Below are 14,932 nucleotides of genomic sequence, written 5' to 3' on the forward strand. Positions count from 1 at the left end.
TTGCTCAGCGTGTTAGTACAGCATCCAACTGAGTTTAAGAGCCTCAAATGATGTGACTTCCAGTATACACCTTAAATAATAAGACAAGTCCATGACTCGAGCTCTGGGGCTGTCTCAGATGGCTGAGACAGAAACACCTTTATATTGTCTTCCAACAACTTCAGCAGTCTTTGGCTGCAGAGATTCACTCTTGCCTGGCCCCTTGCCCGCTCTCCGATTACCTCAGGCCTGTGGTAGGAGGGAGCTGTTAGAAAGCAGGGCTACCCCTAGCGTCTTTTGATATTATCTTGCCTGTAACAACCGTCACAGTCACCTCCACCCCCTCCTCACCGCTGGTTGCTGCAGGGGCTGCACCAGCACAAGGGCAGAGTTGTCCTTGAGAGCAGCACCAGTTTGCATGTGCTCCTGGCAACTGTAATACGAACAGGAGCGTGACTGGGCAACAAGCGGAGCTTGGAAGAGATGCAGATTGGAGTTTTGGGGAGAAAAACTGCTGCTTGCGTACTCTGTTTAAGTGAAGTTAGAGTCTGCCCCGTTCCTTTCCCAGTCACCAGACAAGGTCTATGGCTTCTTCACTGTTTTCTCTCAACTCCAAAGCCAAAGGGTTTTAATGGGTGTCTTGCCACAGTCAGTAGTTCCTAGGCTGGGAGCTCCACTTTAAATGCAAGCTCCTTCACAGAGATTGTCTCAGTACAGTCAGGCATTTTGCCTATTTTAGTTGAGACCAAAATTATGTAACAAAACCTTGTGACTGTGTCTGTTGGTTTACCATCAGCTTTCCTCTGGACAGCAGCAGAGTTGTGCGTGCTTCATTAATGTCTCATAACTTATTTGGCAGATGCAGCCCCGGTTCTGCTATGCATCTGGGGGTATGAAAGTCTTAATAGGGCAAATTCAGTTGTAAATACGATATGCCTCACTGTAATGTATAACTCACGTGTATCCAGCTAAGGAAAACAAACCCTTCTTACCACAACTATGTGCCTCCAGAACTCCATCCATATGTCAGAAAGATACTCGAGTTATATTTTTGTATACCACAATAGTAGGAGAGCTAGTATACAGACAGGCCAATTCTTTTTATATGTTTGCAAGAAATAAAGAGCAGTTGAGAAAGAAAAGGCAAGAGCAAGTGAGGCATTTCCAACTAACTGTGCCTCAGCTTAGGTATCTGAGGAAAGTAAGACACTGATAACTGTAATTAAGGGGGGAAAGGAAGGCATGCAGTAAACCTTTTTTATCTAGCAACTGTAGGAAGATGTCCTCTAGCTTTAGATAATTTTGTTGAAGTTTATGGGCTTCTTACAGTAGGTAGGATGAGAAATTCATCAATAACTTGCTTTAGCAGTAGAAAGCTGAAGATTCGGTGGTATTACTGACTGAAAACAAACCAGTGGGAAGCCCAGGAGACAGAGTGGGTTGTATCAAACCGTGAAGTCCATTTTACCTTCTGTGTTGATGTAAGTCTGGACATGACCAAAGATTGTCCGTTCTGTACTGTTAACAGATAACTGCTTTGCTCAAACAAGTTTCTGGGTGCCTTTTTAAGTGCTAACACTGAAACCATCCTCATACCATTAAGACAGGTGTAGCTGCAAGATTGTAAGGAGAGCAGCAAAATTCAGGTGAGCTCAATTAATGCTAATGTAATCTGCCCTGAACCACACCGTCTTTTCAAATGCTGCAGGTGTGTGGCTGATGGGGGGGAAGCTGGGTAATTTAAAGCAAGACCAGGGATTCGTGCTGTTTGGCAGTCAGGACCCATGAAGACCATGGTAGCATCTCTTCTACACAGGTACTAACAGTTACGGTTGATATGACAGAGATCAGCCTAGAATTTTGCTATGAAGCGTGTAACAGAGTTGTATTGTGAGCACTGGAATACAGGTTAAAAGAAAATTTGTTTTTTTAGAGGAGAAGGACAGGAAGGGTGGGAACAATGATAGTCTTGCAAAAAAGGAGTGAACACTAGAGAAAAGACTTGGTATAACTTGGTGGTTTTCAGGGACCTGCTGCTAGTTGGGCAATAAGAATAAACATTCTGCTTTTTCTGCTGCTGTAGCCAAAGTTGGTGGCAAGCCAAAAGGCAGGGGAAGCTCTGAGGAAGAGCATGCATGTAACGGTGAAATTTCAGATGCTCATTACAGGTGCTTTGCCCAAGCATTGGAGTGCCTTATTTCAAAGAAGGTTTGAATCTGGAAATGTGCTTTAGGATTAGAAACACTGTCTAAGCTCTACCCAGCTGACTTGGAGAAGCTTTTGGACACTGATATATGAGGCAGATTCTATGGACTGGGATTGGGCCTTGAACAGTAGTCTTTTTCTTCTATGGAATCAGATCACAGATGTGGATGTTAACAAAGCATTATGGAGCTGTAGCTCAGTTCTCATGAAGAGAAATGGTGATTAGTTACAGAGACTTGTGAGCTTACTTCTTCCCAGCAGCAGAGGGACATGGACCCACAGGGGCTGGGTGTTGGAATTTCACCCGTGCTTCACTGGGCAAATGACAGCAACTCTGTGCTGGTTTTCCAGTCTGTAGTATGATGCAGTTATCTTACTGTAGGCATTGAAAGGCATAATCAATTGTAAAATGCATTGAAACAGAAAGTGCTATCTCAGTGCAAAGTGGTTTTATCTACTGCTGCACACCCAAAGGATTTAATTTTGAGGTGGAGACACATTTCTTAATGCCTGTGATTTGTACCGAAACAATTGGCAATAACAAAGCCTTGGGTTAGTGGTGTTGGAACCTTGTTCTTATTGAGGTCAGTGGCAATTCCGTCAGTGGTTTCAGCAGGAAGAGGATCAGGCCACTTTATCAGGAAGCATTAGGTAAACACAAGAGTTTCCAAAACTAAGGATCTAGGATTTTTGCAAGGCTAAATTATGCAGTGCCAATCCTCACCCCAGCAGTCCAATGGTTCAGTATAGACACTTTATGTCAATCAATTACTCGGGGATTTATTAACTTGAAATTTTAAGGAAACTGCTAGCTTCATTGCTGTCTACAAACAAAACATGCAAAGTGAAGAATGTTGAATAGCCTAGGGATTTTGGCAGAAAGTGAACATAAGATAAAGTATGTTAATTGAACAAAGGAAGGTAATTTGAAAAGATGTGTGCCATTAAAATGAATCATATGATCTATGAAAGAAGTTACAAATAAATACAGTGTACCCTGTTGTGGCAATCGAAAAGTAACAGTAGATGGGAAGAAACCAAGAGAAAGAAGGAAAGATAGAAAAAAACTCCACAAAAAAAACCAAAACCAAAACCAACCCAAAAACCAAACCACACCAAAAAAAGACCTTGTGGAGATTTGTGGAGATTTACCCCAACATAAATCTAGTTTAAAATGTATTGATATTTGGGAGATGCCTCTGACAGTTCTGAAGTCAAATAAGCATGGCTTTTGCTCTGAAGAATTTCAGAGTGTATGGATCTGCTAACAATTTATATATCAAAGCAGTCACCAAATAGGCTGGAGAGGCAGAGCAACAAATCATTTCCAGAAGCTGCCATTATCAGGACTTAAAAGTAATGTTAATCTCAGTGTTGCTACAAAAGTGAATGTTAGTGTCTGTATTTTAAATAAAATCTGATTTTGATTTTGATATGGGGGCTTAGAACTCCTTGGAATTGGTCTTGGAAAACTGCGCTTCTAGACATGTCAGCTGGAGTCTTTCAATATATAAATGACAGAAATCTGGAAAGTTTTCTAAACTATATGTACTGTCTTGTTAAATCATGGTGCAGTGTTTCATTTGACCGTTGAAGACCTGTATAGCAAGTAGAGCTAACAGACAGGTGCACAGGTCACTTCCTTATTAAAAATCAGAATATCCCTCTTTATTTCTGATGTTTTTCTAAAGGATTTGTGCTTCCAGGTGATTTTATGTCTTTGCATTCATTTCTTGTTTTGGAAAGGAAGATCTTTTAATAATGCTTAGCATCAGCCTCCTCCACCCCTGCAATTTGCTGCACTGGTAAAAGTGCTGTTCCTCCACAAAAGCTCATAACGTGCTATATGAAATGTCAAGAATGATAAAGCAAAACAAAGAACCTCTGAAGGAAAATGTGCTGCTATGAATACCTGAAATCTACTGAACCACTGCTTTATTATACTTACATTTCAATAAACAATTTTCTTAAGAGCTTGTGTTTCAGTAGGCAGGGAAATGTGTTTTCTATGTAAATAGCAGTGTTTGCCTTTTCTTTAAGAAATGTATTTTCACCACAGTGGTAAATCCTACAAGCAGGCTAAAACACAGTCTAGGCCATGAGATGTGGAATAAAATCTCTGAAACCTCTCTGTGTGCTTGTTGGATTGCCATTTGTGGTCATAGAGCAAGAAAACCTTAGAGAAACTGTTTTTCACGATGTTTTTATGTACATTCAAGTTTCAAAAATACGAGAGGTGTGAGGAAGCCAAAACCTTCAAAAGGACACTAATAAGCTCCTTTTGCCTCTTCCTTTTTTTTTTGTCTTGCTCCAGATTTTATAGCTTCTCTCTTAGCAGATACGGTATGGCACAAGATTTATTTCTGAGTGCTTATCACTCCTTAGTAGAAAGCATTTAAGTTTTTCCGTAAGAATGTTTTCTATTCACCTCTTCCTTGATAGCATTTTTATCCACTTACTTTACCCTGAAGTATCACTTAGAACGCTGCTCAGAGGTTGGCAAGGGTTAGTGTAACCATTAATGCATTAAAGTTGGATGCTGGAGGTGTTAATGCTTTGCTGCCAGTTGTGTTTCAGTGCTAGCTGTCTCTGGTGTCAAAGGACTTCTTTTCCTAAATGCAAGGCCAGCATTGTCCTTGTCTCAAATCTTCCTCAGAAGGAAGATAGTTCCTCTACTAACTCTCCCAGTCACCACTTTTAGTTTCCTAAGAAATCGGGCTTAGAGCCTTGAAAGTTTGAAAATGTATCTGTAATTGTATTTACAAATGTTTGCAAATGTAACTGGTTTCCCTTGGTGGTCATTTCAACGTGTTTCATTTCTTCCTTCCAAGCAGGAAGACAAGTAAAAAGGATAGAGTGTAACAGGCCCAGTTTGTCACTCTGTCCTTTGCAGAAATATCACTTGAAAAATATTTTCAGAATAAAAGGCAGAGCCTCCACTTCAGTTTTATATTCTGCCTGTGCTTTTGTACCACTCTCTTCCACATGGCATCTGAGAGCTTTTGTGTAGTTTCTCAGGTGAGACAACTGTATTGTCATGCAGAGCTCTCATTTTCTCCCCCTTTCCAAAGAGGAAGATTGTAAGGGAGTAGTATAATAATAATATTGCTACCTTTATTATATTGAGTGCTGTGGTGATTGCTTAGTTTTGCACGAACTAGAAAAAGGCTAGAGTTTGCAGTGTTCTTAAGTCTGCTGGTGGGTTATTCAGTGAGGTTGTATCAGTTCTCAATCTGGTTTAGGAGTTCTGTTTCACTATGGCTGAAACTAGCAATCACAGTGCTTATCCATGAGAGCAATGTTGCTTGCTTTTACACAGACCTAAGGCACATCTCCCCTGGAGAGAATGTCATAGAAGAAAGCAGTTAAATGAAGGAAGAATGGAAACATTAAAGTTATTTTTTGAGATTTCATCATCTTGTTCTCTATCTCAAAGTAAACATTCTGTCTTTGCATGTGTAAGTTGAATTGTATGTCAAGACCTCTGAATATGCTTGGATAGTTTAAAATGGAGAGGCAATGTCAAAGCGTCGTTGAGCACAAAGTTTGTGGCTGAGTTTAAATGCGCCTGAGGAGAGAATAAACATGTTTAAGGAACTTTGAGATAAAAGGCCAGGGATTTTAGCATGCACAGTTGTGCAACAGCATTCCAGCTTGTGCTTCATGAAAGAGAAAAAGCCATGTGTAGAATTACCAATGTCCTGTGACACTGTGGTCTACTCAAATGCCACTGAGCAGATCCTTGGTACAGCTAGGGTTGAAGCTTACTGAAATAAAGAAAAAGCTAATTGCTCTTTTGGGCCACACTGTTGTATGCTGGCTTGATTGCCTTAGCCATTAGGGACTGTCTTCTGTAATAAGCTAGAACATACTGCTGCAGGTGCAGAAGTTCCTATCATGTTTTCTGGAGCGAAGTCCAATAAATAACTGTACAATTTCTATTAATAACTCTGAATGCTGTGTACTCTGACCTTGTCTTTCTGAAAGGGAGACTGTATTCTGTTGTTCTTATGCATTCTGCAAAGGCAGAGTCATGACACCAGCTAGATTCTTTAGTGCTGCTGGATTGGAAAGCTGCTGGCTCTTGGGCTAGCACTAGTAGTCTACCACTAGCTGCCCATAATTGCACCAAAATTAAGAAGCTCCATAATTATGAGGAGTACAGTCATGCTTTCTTCTGCCCTGCCCTGCCTGTTGCTTGCCATACCAGTCTGCGAGGGGGAGGGATTAGCAGATGCCTGTGGTTGCTCTGCAGTTCTTCAGAGAAGGTGGCGTTCTGGATCTGGTGCTTCCTCCTGTAGCGCCTCAGACTCCTCAGCTCCACAGCAAACTCCCCAGTTCCCAGATGTGCCCCACGAACTAATTAGTTCATGTTTATAATGTGCCTTGATGTAGAAAGTGTTGTTGTTATTACATAAAGCTCTTAAGCTACTCCTTCGTACAGAGATGCAAAACTAATAGGTTTTAATTACAAAAAATATGTATGCTGGGAAACACAATCCGATTGTCTGAATTCCAGTGAGTTTTTCTTTGTGGTTTCCTGTTGACTTTTGAGAACATGTGATTTATAAAATTTTGTATTTATTTTTTTTAGAATGGATGTTACCTGATGTTAAAGTATTTAGATTTATTCTAATTTTATTTTTAATTACATACAGAGCTGCTTTGATTGAAAATATTTAGACTGACAAAATCCATGCCAGTGGACTGTATTTGTATTTGTGCTCAACTCTTGAGGAAATTACTTGTCTGTCTCTGCTGCTTGGCTATAATGCACTTAATGAAAACAGCTGCTTGTTGTTGTTTTCTAGAGTAAATCTGGTGTAGAGACTTTGGAAAGAAAATGCTGCTGACTTCCCAAATAGTTATAACAAAAAAAAAAAGTGTAAATCGATTTGTACGTAAGCTGTATTATTTCTCATTCATTGTATTGCTTTGCATCAGAGGCCTTGGAAAGGTTACAAGTAGGTTTTGCTGTGGGCAAATGATGTAACTGATAAAATGAACAGGGATTAATATGGAGTAATTGACAGTCCGTCTGTTTTAAAGTTATTTATTCCACTACCTGTTGATTCCATGTAATACTGCAAGTTGATGAAAGCAAGAGCTTCTTTTTACTTCTTCCTCTAACGAGGAATCATTTCCTTGACTCTGAGTCTCACTGGAGGTTGACCAGTCCAGACCTCATACATGTCCTTGCCTGAAAAGATGGACACAGTAATATGGTGGAAACACTTTTAAAAAAGTTAAATATTAATAGTTCTGTTATTTATTTATTCTAATTTAACTTGTGAGAATGTGAAGCTAACCTTGTCGAATGATTTGATTCTAGGAAGACCAAGTAGTTCTAGCTTCTGCTTAGGGCACCAGGGTTAGCCTGAGTTAGTGAATATTATAAAACAAAGTTGCCATCACTGAACTAACGTGAAGCACATTTCAAGAAACACATCTGCAGTCGATAATCCTGAGGGGTAAAGAGCGTTATGGACAAATTCGTTGAAAGCCTATTCTATATTGGATATGAAATTCTTGTGCATATGTATAAACAGCGTAATTCTTGGGCTCTGGGGGTCTGGTACAGGGCTTTGGATAGACACTTGGCTACCAGGGTTTGTATGTTTGCACATCGTTCGTAAACAGCATGATTTGGAACCCAGTCATGTCCTGTGGTTTCCTCATATCCTTCATGTTGGATGAAAAATAAGCTGTCATTCATGGCATTGAGGAAACAGAACTACTTAAAAAGACAGTCATTGGATGTGGTAAATTCTCTGTTGTTTATAGCCTTTAAATCAAGGGTTGTTGCCTATCTAAAAGCGACTGTGATAGATGTAGTAATCAGTGGCTGAAATTTGAGGGGACGTTTAAGGAGATCAGGCTCAATGATCACAATGTTCCTTCAAGAGTAAAAGCTACAAAAGCAATACTGAGCATATGCACAATCAGAATTTTATGTACCACATTTATGTTGAAATGGGTATCTACTGTTCTAAAGCACTTGGAGGGGGAGGAGGGGGCCTTCACTTTAACCCTTCCTTCCCCAAAGTCAGCAGAAAGACTGAGAAGGAAGAAAAGAACATCCTGCCTTTATCTGTAACGCAATGCTGTTGTGTTTAGTTCTAGGTCAATGTCTTTTTTCCCTGATAAACAAGAGAATCTTATATTTCGATAAACTAAAAGTGTGTTTGCAAATAGCCAACCAGTATTGTGATACAGATAGAACCTGTTCATGCTAATAGTATGCACCCATCCCATCAGGGAGATGGAGAGGTCTTGCCAATGTAGATTAGATTGTGATGGATATTAGACAGTAAGGGAGAACAGATTAATCTATATAAATGTGAAGTATTTAGTGGTATTCTTCAGCTCCAGATAATGAAATGCCGTCGAGGCACAGTTAAATTTCTGTTCATTGACAAACATCTGCTGCAGTAAAGAACCTGCCAGGAGCATGGTCTATGTTTTGCATTGATTTTATATCCTGATAACTCTCCATAGTTGTGTGAAACATGCTCAAGTGCTGGAATGGAATTCACTAGTTCTGTCTATAGTAATAATTTATCTGTTACCTTGTCCATGATTATTTCTCTTCTGGTGACACACACACACTCCCCACCTGCAAATAATAGCAGAAGGAAGACCTTTGCTTCGCCCCTCTAATGACAGGGTAGTTCATCTCAGAGTTTTGAGCTGCTTAAATATTTATTTTATACTGTCAATACTTTGCTAATATTTCCATGATGCTTGAAGCTTTGGTATGTGCTTCAGTGCAGTAGCAGCTGTGAAAGCTGTTTGGTCGAGAATAATTTTTGGACTCAAAGTGTGGGTGTATGTTGCTGCTCCTCAGGACCTGACAGTGAGTGCTGAGTGATGTACAGGGTGGGATGACATGGGGAAGATGAGACCAGTGCTGGTTTCCCAAGGGTGAAACAGAGCTATAATCTCTGTGGAGATGAACCATGTAGCTGCTTATCTCAGATGTCCATTTACTCTGCCACTTCCCTTGCTCTTTTTCTATGGTCATCCTCACTTATGGCCTCTATACCGTTCAGTTAATCCTGTGAAGTTATTTGCCGGTAGCTCTGTACTTGCATTTACTCCCAGACTGGATTGCCCTGCCCTACTCCTCTGTCATTCTCCAGAGACGTGTGTTAGGGGTGTGAGTGTGCAGCAATGATCGCTCCTCATTAGCAGGATTTCTCACTGCATCTACTCTATTCTCAAGCACACAAAGATATTTCAGACTGTTTTCACTGAGATGCCATAGTTGTGCCATACCTTTTATTTGTAGAGGCAAGGCCTGCCTAATTTCCCATGCTCCAGGCTGAGAAGTTGGCATGCTAGTCACATGCCAAAATCTCTAAAAAAATGTCTTTGCAAAGGGAATCCTAGAGTTAAATAAGCAGTTTCATTTGTTGAATTATACTAGAGAATTGCAGTAAGATAACCAGTTAAAATTACATTCAGGTGGTACCAGTTTAAAGAAGAAAGAATTTAACAATGTGCATGTCTGGAAATAAAGAGAATGGGTTGGAATAGAAATAGTGCATGGCTGAGATACTGATGAGATGTGGGCCAGAGCAGAGGTTTACTGGCAGCACACTGTGCTGATATAAAGATCTTTGCTCTTCAGACTGGCAGGAGTTGCTGTGGGGGACTTACCTCCTACAATGAGGAAATGCCTTGAACCGGTCTCAGTCGCTCCCCACCCTCTCCTGGCTGAAGGCTGTGCGGCTTTGGATGACTTTCCTCCTTTGGCTTGAAGGGATGGTCACTAAAATGCAGAGCCTGAGGGACATGGGGAGGAGGGAGGGACAGGCAAACTCAAGGAAAAGGCTTCCCCTAAGGAAGTACAGAGTATATATAGCAGAGTATACATAGCAGAGTATATGTGAGAGTGGTGGAAGATAGTACAACAGTTCTTCCTCTCTTTAAAGAAATGCCTTTGTAAATGCATTTTCACGCTTATTCCCAACAAAATATGCTTCCTTTTGATGTTTAAATACCCTTTAATCTCTCTGAATAGCTTGGTATTACCCCAAAATAATTGACACAAAGAGAACAAAAATCCTGCAAGCCTCCTGCTTGGCAGTCTCTTGCTCTGCATCGAGGACTGAAGGATACAGCTATTTTCTGTGCTGCCTTTGGTACACAGTTTTGTTCTGGGGCCATGATTTTGCTGTGGGGGGGGAGTGGGTTTGGGCTTGATGAAGGCGCTTTTCATTAGTTCTCACTGGACGAGCTCCACAGGGTGGCTGGTGCAGTGATTCATTTTAGCCTGCAAGTGGCATTGTTCGTCCGGTTACTGGACTCGATGGTCTAGTTTACCTGAAACCCTGACCTAAAGCGAAGTATTTCAGAATCGCTCTTTCTTTCTTTTCATACACATGACAGCCTGTTTGCTGACTCTGGAAATAAAATCAAACTAGAAGCAATGCTGTGTCAACTGCAATAACTCTCCCTCAGTTTGCTCTAAATCCATCAGTTATTGTAAAGCCACTTCTTGGCACTGCAGAGGCTTTTCTCTCTTTGAACTCCAGGAACACTTCTAGTTTACATCCACATTTCAGAAGTGCCCTTCTGAATAAGCTGCCTACCTTGGGATTGTACGTAGGGGTCTAGTGAGGATGCAGCCTATTTCCAAGCTTTGGAGAAAGTAGGACCGTGTAAGTCTCATGAACTTTAGTTATATTATTTCCACTGTGATTTCTGCAGAGGCTCCTTTGGCATTTTCACAGAGTGCCATGTGGTGTCTACAGCAGCTCAGCTCATACCACAGTTATTCAGGTCATACTCTGTTATTTAAACTTGATTCTTAAGAATTTTAGCATTGGCAAGCAAGTGAGCTACATCTTCTGTGAAGATAATGGGTATTAAAACAGTGTCTTTGTTTCTAGGAGCCTACTTCTTTACCTGCTGCAGTTAATTTTACTCATGTCTTTTCAATGAGAAAATGGGATAGAAATTCTGAATAGTTTGCTAATCATGGCATTCCAGATATACCTGAAAACAACAGTGCATTTCCCATTGGTCCATTTTGGGTGATTTTTCACTTTTGAAAAACTAGAATGTATTCCCACAATGAGTGTGAAACCCAAGAGGGCCTCTTTTCTCATAAAATTTTGATTAGGAAATGTGGGAAGGTGGTTCTCCTATGGGGCTGTATTGTGCTGAGGAAGGGATATGGAGCTGGCAGTCTGGATTCTTTTATGGCTTTGAGAGATCTTTGCACTTATATAGCAAAGTATTTAGTTAAGATTCATGGTACGCTTACAGACAAAGTGTGAATCATTATCTTTAATTTTTTGAGTAGAGAAACTAGGGCCAGTTCAACATATGAAAAATGCTGAAGTTAATTTCAAAAATGAGCACCCAAATGGGTGTTGTAACATGTGTGTTCTTAAGCCCTTCAGGTTCCTCTGCCAGCAGTAAGTAAAATACTAATGAGGAGGAATGAAATATTCCAAAGAGATGAGGAAGGTGAATTAGGCTTGGTGTTTACCTGTAAAGTTTAAAAAGGTGAGGAAGCATGTTCCCTTGACTCTAGGCCACTTCAACGTCATAAAAGAAAAATTCCCCATGAATTCAAGAATTCACTGCCCGTGTGTAACAACCTTTGAATAGACACAGTTTTCTCAGGAACACTAAAAACTGCCAGTGTGCCCTAGAAACATAATATATTTTAGCAATATTTATTATGATGTTAGTTTTAATTTTCAGAGACCACATTCAGTTTTGCATGGCTAGAATTTATGGAGCAGAACTTTTCAAGGACTAGAATTATTTAAAAAGAAATATTTTCCTTTTTCACGCGTGGAGGCCCTGTAAGATTTCAGAATCCACACACCTTTCAATTTTAGGAGTATTCTTTCTTGTGTTTTCAGGAACTTTTCACGTTCCTGAACCTAGTCATAGGATTTTCCCACAGTTGAATCCAGACTTAAATGCTGGAGTCACACATTCTGTCAATTAGTGCAAATAAGTTCACCGAACTCATTTAGTGAGTGCAAATAGTTTTTATTTAGCACTGTCTGTAGCACTGTGTCTGCAGTGTATTTTGTCACATTTGTGCAAAGGACGCTGGGCCGTTCATATTTCTAAGTTTTCCAAGAAGGTCACAGGAGAAATGCTCCCCATTGGGAAAGTTAATTGCACAGTACTGGTCAGCAGTCATGCTCAGCTGGTCTTCAAGGTGCTTTTCTGATGGCGGGCCAGCAGCACAATTAGTTACACAGCTTTTCTTTCTTGGGGTTGCCCGTTGTGTGGTTCCCTCTAGTCAACATAGCACTGGTGGGAAGCCATGACTGGACCAAGGCAGTCTCAGGTACTGGGTGTCCTGTAACTACGAGTCTGCTTCAGCCATCTGTGTGGCTTGGAAGGATGGTGGCACAGAGCCATTGTTCTCATAGGGAGGGTCAGGAACAAGTGTATGGAATCCTTTTCTCAAAAACGGTGGGTTTCTTTCTTCTTTCCGAAAGCAGCAAAGCTACCTAGATGGGATCCTTGCCCACGTGCAGCCTGGGGAACCAACAGTGCTCAGCCTGTTGGCATCATCAGCCTATGGAGACTTCCTTGGACAGTTTTCTGGGCCACCTTTGCAGACAGTGTTGTAGTGTGGTTTTTTTTTTCCCCTGTTTTTTGTTGTTGTCGTTTTTGTTGTTTTTTGTTTTGTTTTGTTTTTTTGTCCAGAAAACTGGACTTCTGATATACGTTCCCAAATGCAGGGACCTGTCTTGGTGGAAAAAATGGCTGCAGTGAGGGAAAATGTTTCTTTTATGTTGTGGGAGGTTAGTACTGCACAATTGCAAAAACTTGTGCCCAGAACTTGTCTTACTTGCAGCCTTTAGTGAAGGGTGTCAAGTAAGGAGCTAGCAGCTGGAAAAATAATGGTATAGACAAGGCCACAAAGGGATGTCAGATTGGCCAGGCAAGCTTCCCACTTTGTCTGGACAAGAGTTTGCCTGCACAGTTTTACCCTGCCTGTCTAGTTGTGTTTCCTATCATAATATCTTGTGAAAACTGATGAAGTGCTTTTGCACGGTTTGATTATTAGCTCTAGCATGCTGAAAGCTTTCAACAGGCTAAAATCTACTGCAGTGTTTATTTCACAGGAGACCAAAGATCTCACAGTATTATAAACAATCCATATTTAATAGCTTTCTGGGTGTATTGGTGAGTGTGGCTTTCAATAATTTAATGTCAAGAATTGCTAACACAGTGGAAAAATCAATTGTATTTATTGCACTGAAGGTAACCTGGCCAGAATGCCATCTGTGAGTGTCTTTCAAATTGGGTTGGTGTACGAGTGCACAGTTACGTCCGTGACTGGAGAAATACCAGATTAGGGGCTTATGATGAAATGTTCATACTGCTTTAAATTTGAGATTTTCTTCTTCATTTCCCTGCTAAAAACTGCTTGTGCCTAATGTTGTCATATTTGTTTGGAAGCGTGCGCACCTTGATCCAAAACATCGGGAATGGTGAATCGGCTCTTTACTACATTCCTGGCCATAAAAGTCGGTGGAGATTCCTGCGTGAAGAAGAAATACAGATTCAGATCCTGAATAGGAAATGTGAAGCTCTGGAGTTGTCACTTCTTTAACAACTTTATTTGTTTTCCAATTCATATAAGGATTTAAAAAATGTTTAGGGTTTAAATTTGCTATTTTTTTTTTTAATTAAATGCTTGGTTATCTTTCAGAAAAGCATGTTTGCCACAAGGCGAGGTGGGCTGTGTTTATAGTAGGCAAAATGAAGGGTACTTGCTGAGAGCGTGACCCTATTGCAATAAGCATCAGTTTACCCTGAAGAGAAAATAGTTTTTAAAAGGACGTGAAGTAACTTTGTTTTGAAGTTTTCAGATTAATGCAACCTTGGTGTGTGTGACTATGTATAAAACTTGCCAAAAAGAACATGGCCAAACGATGTGGCTAAACACCTGCTGGGCCTTCTTAAAAATGCATTATGGGGTTAAGCGGGAGGTGGTTACCTTGGTGTAGTTTAGGGTCATCTGCAATTTTTTGACTTCTAAATATTTTAGAAAATATGACCTAAATCCTGATGTACTATCGATTTCCTGTCCTGTAACAGATTTTCTGTGATATCTAGACAGAGTAAATATCTTACCTTATTCTACCTCATTCCTCCAGTTTCTGCCATGCTTCTGGTCTTGTTTATTTTAGACGTTAGGACCTCTGACCCAGAGGTGCTTTCAGTTTGCCATGCATTGCATACCAAATATCCACTGTCAACTGTGAACTTCTGCTTAATGCAGGTATACAGTATTTTATGCAACTATAAATGTACATAAATATCCACACACATTCATTAGGATAAATATGTAATAAAATAGTTAGCATTAAAATTCTTATGTGGCCTCTCTGGCTCGAATACATGTAGATGAAACTCACTTATTCTGAATGCAAAATCAAAAGTAGAAGAGAAGAGACTGTGTAGCAGATGTATTAACAGCCAAGGTGGTGCTGAGATTTAAATGAAAAACTCTATTTAAGCTCATAGTTTCGCTAAAAAAATACACCAAATCAAGCACAGAATCTGCTTGCAACTTCTGCAGTCTGATATTTCCCAATTTTTCTGTCCATAGTACAGAATTTGCATGCAAAAATAAAGAGTGTATGTAGACAAAAATATCTGAAGGTGGCTTGGTCTTGTTTCCTAGAGTGGGTTTGAACTGATGATTTACAGGTAATATCTAACTCCTCCCTGCCAATTTCTTTCTTTGGTCCCA

The sequence above is a fragment of the Nyctibius grandis genome, chromosome 12 (assembly GCF_013368605.1).
Source record: "Nyctibius grandis isolate bNycGra1 chromosome 12, bNycGra1.pri, whole genome shotgun sequence".
NCBI lineage: Eukaryota > Metazoa > Chordata > Aves > Nyctibiiformes > Nyctibiidae > Nyctibius > Nyctibius grandis.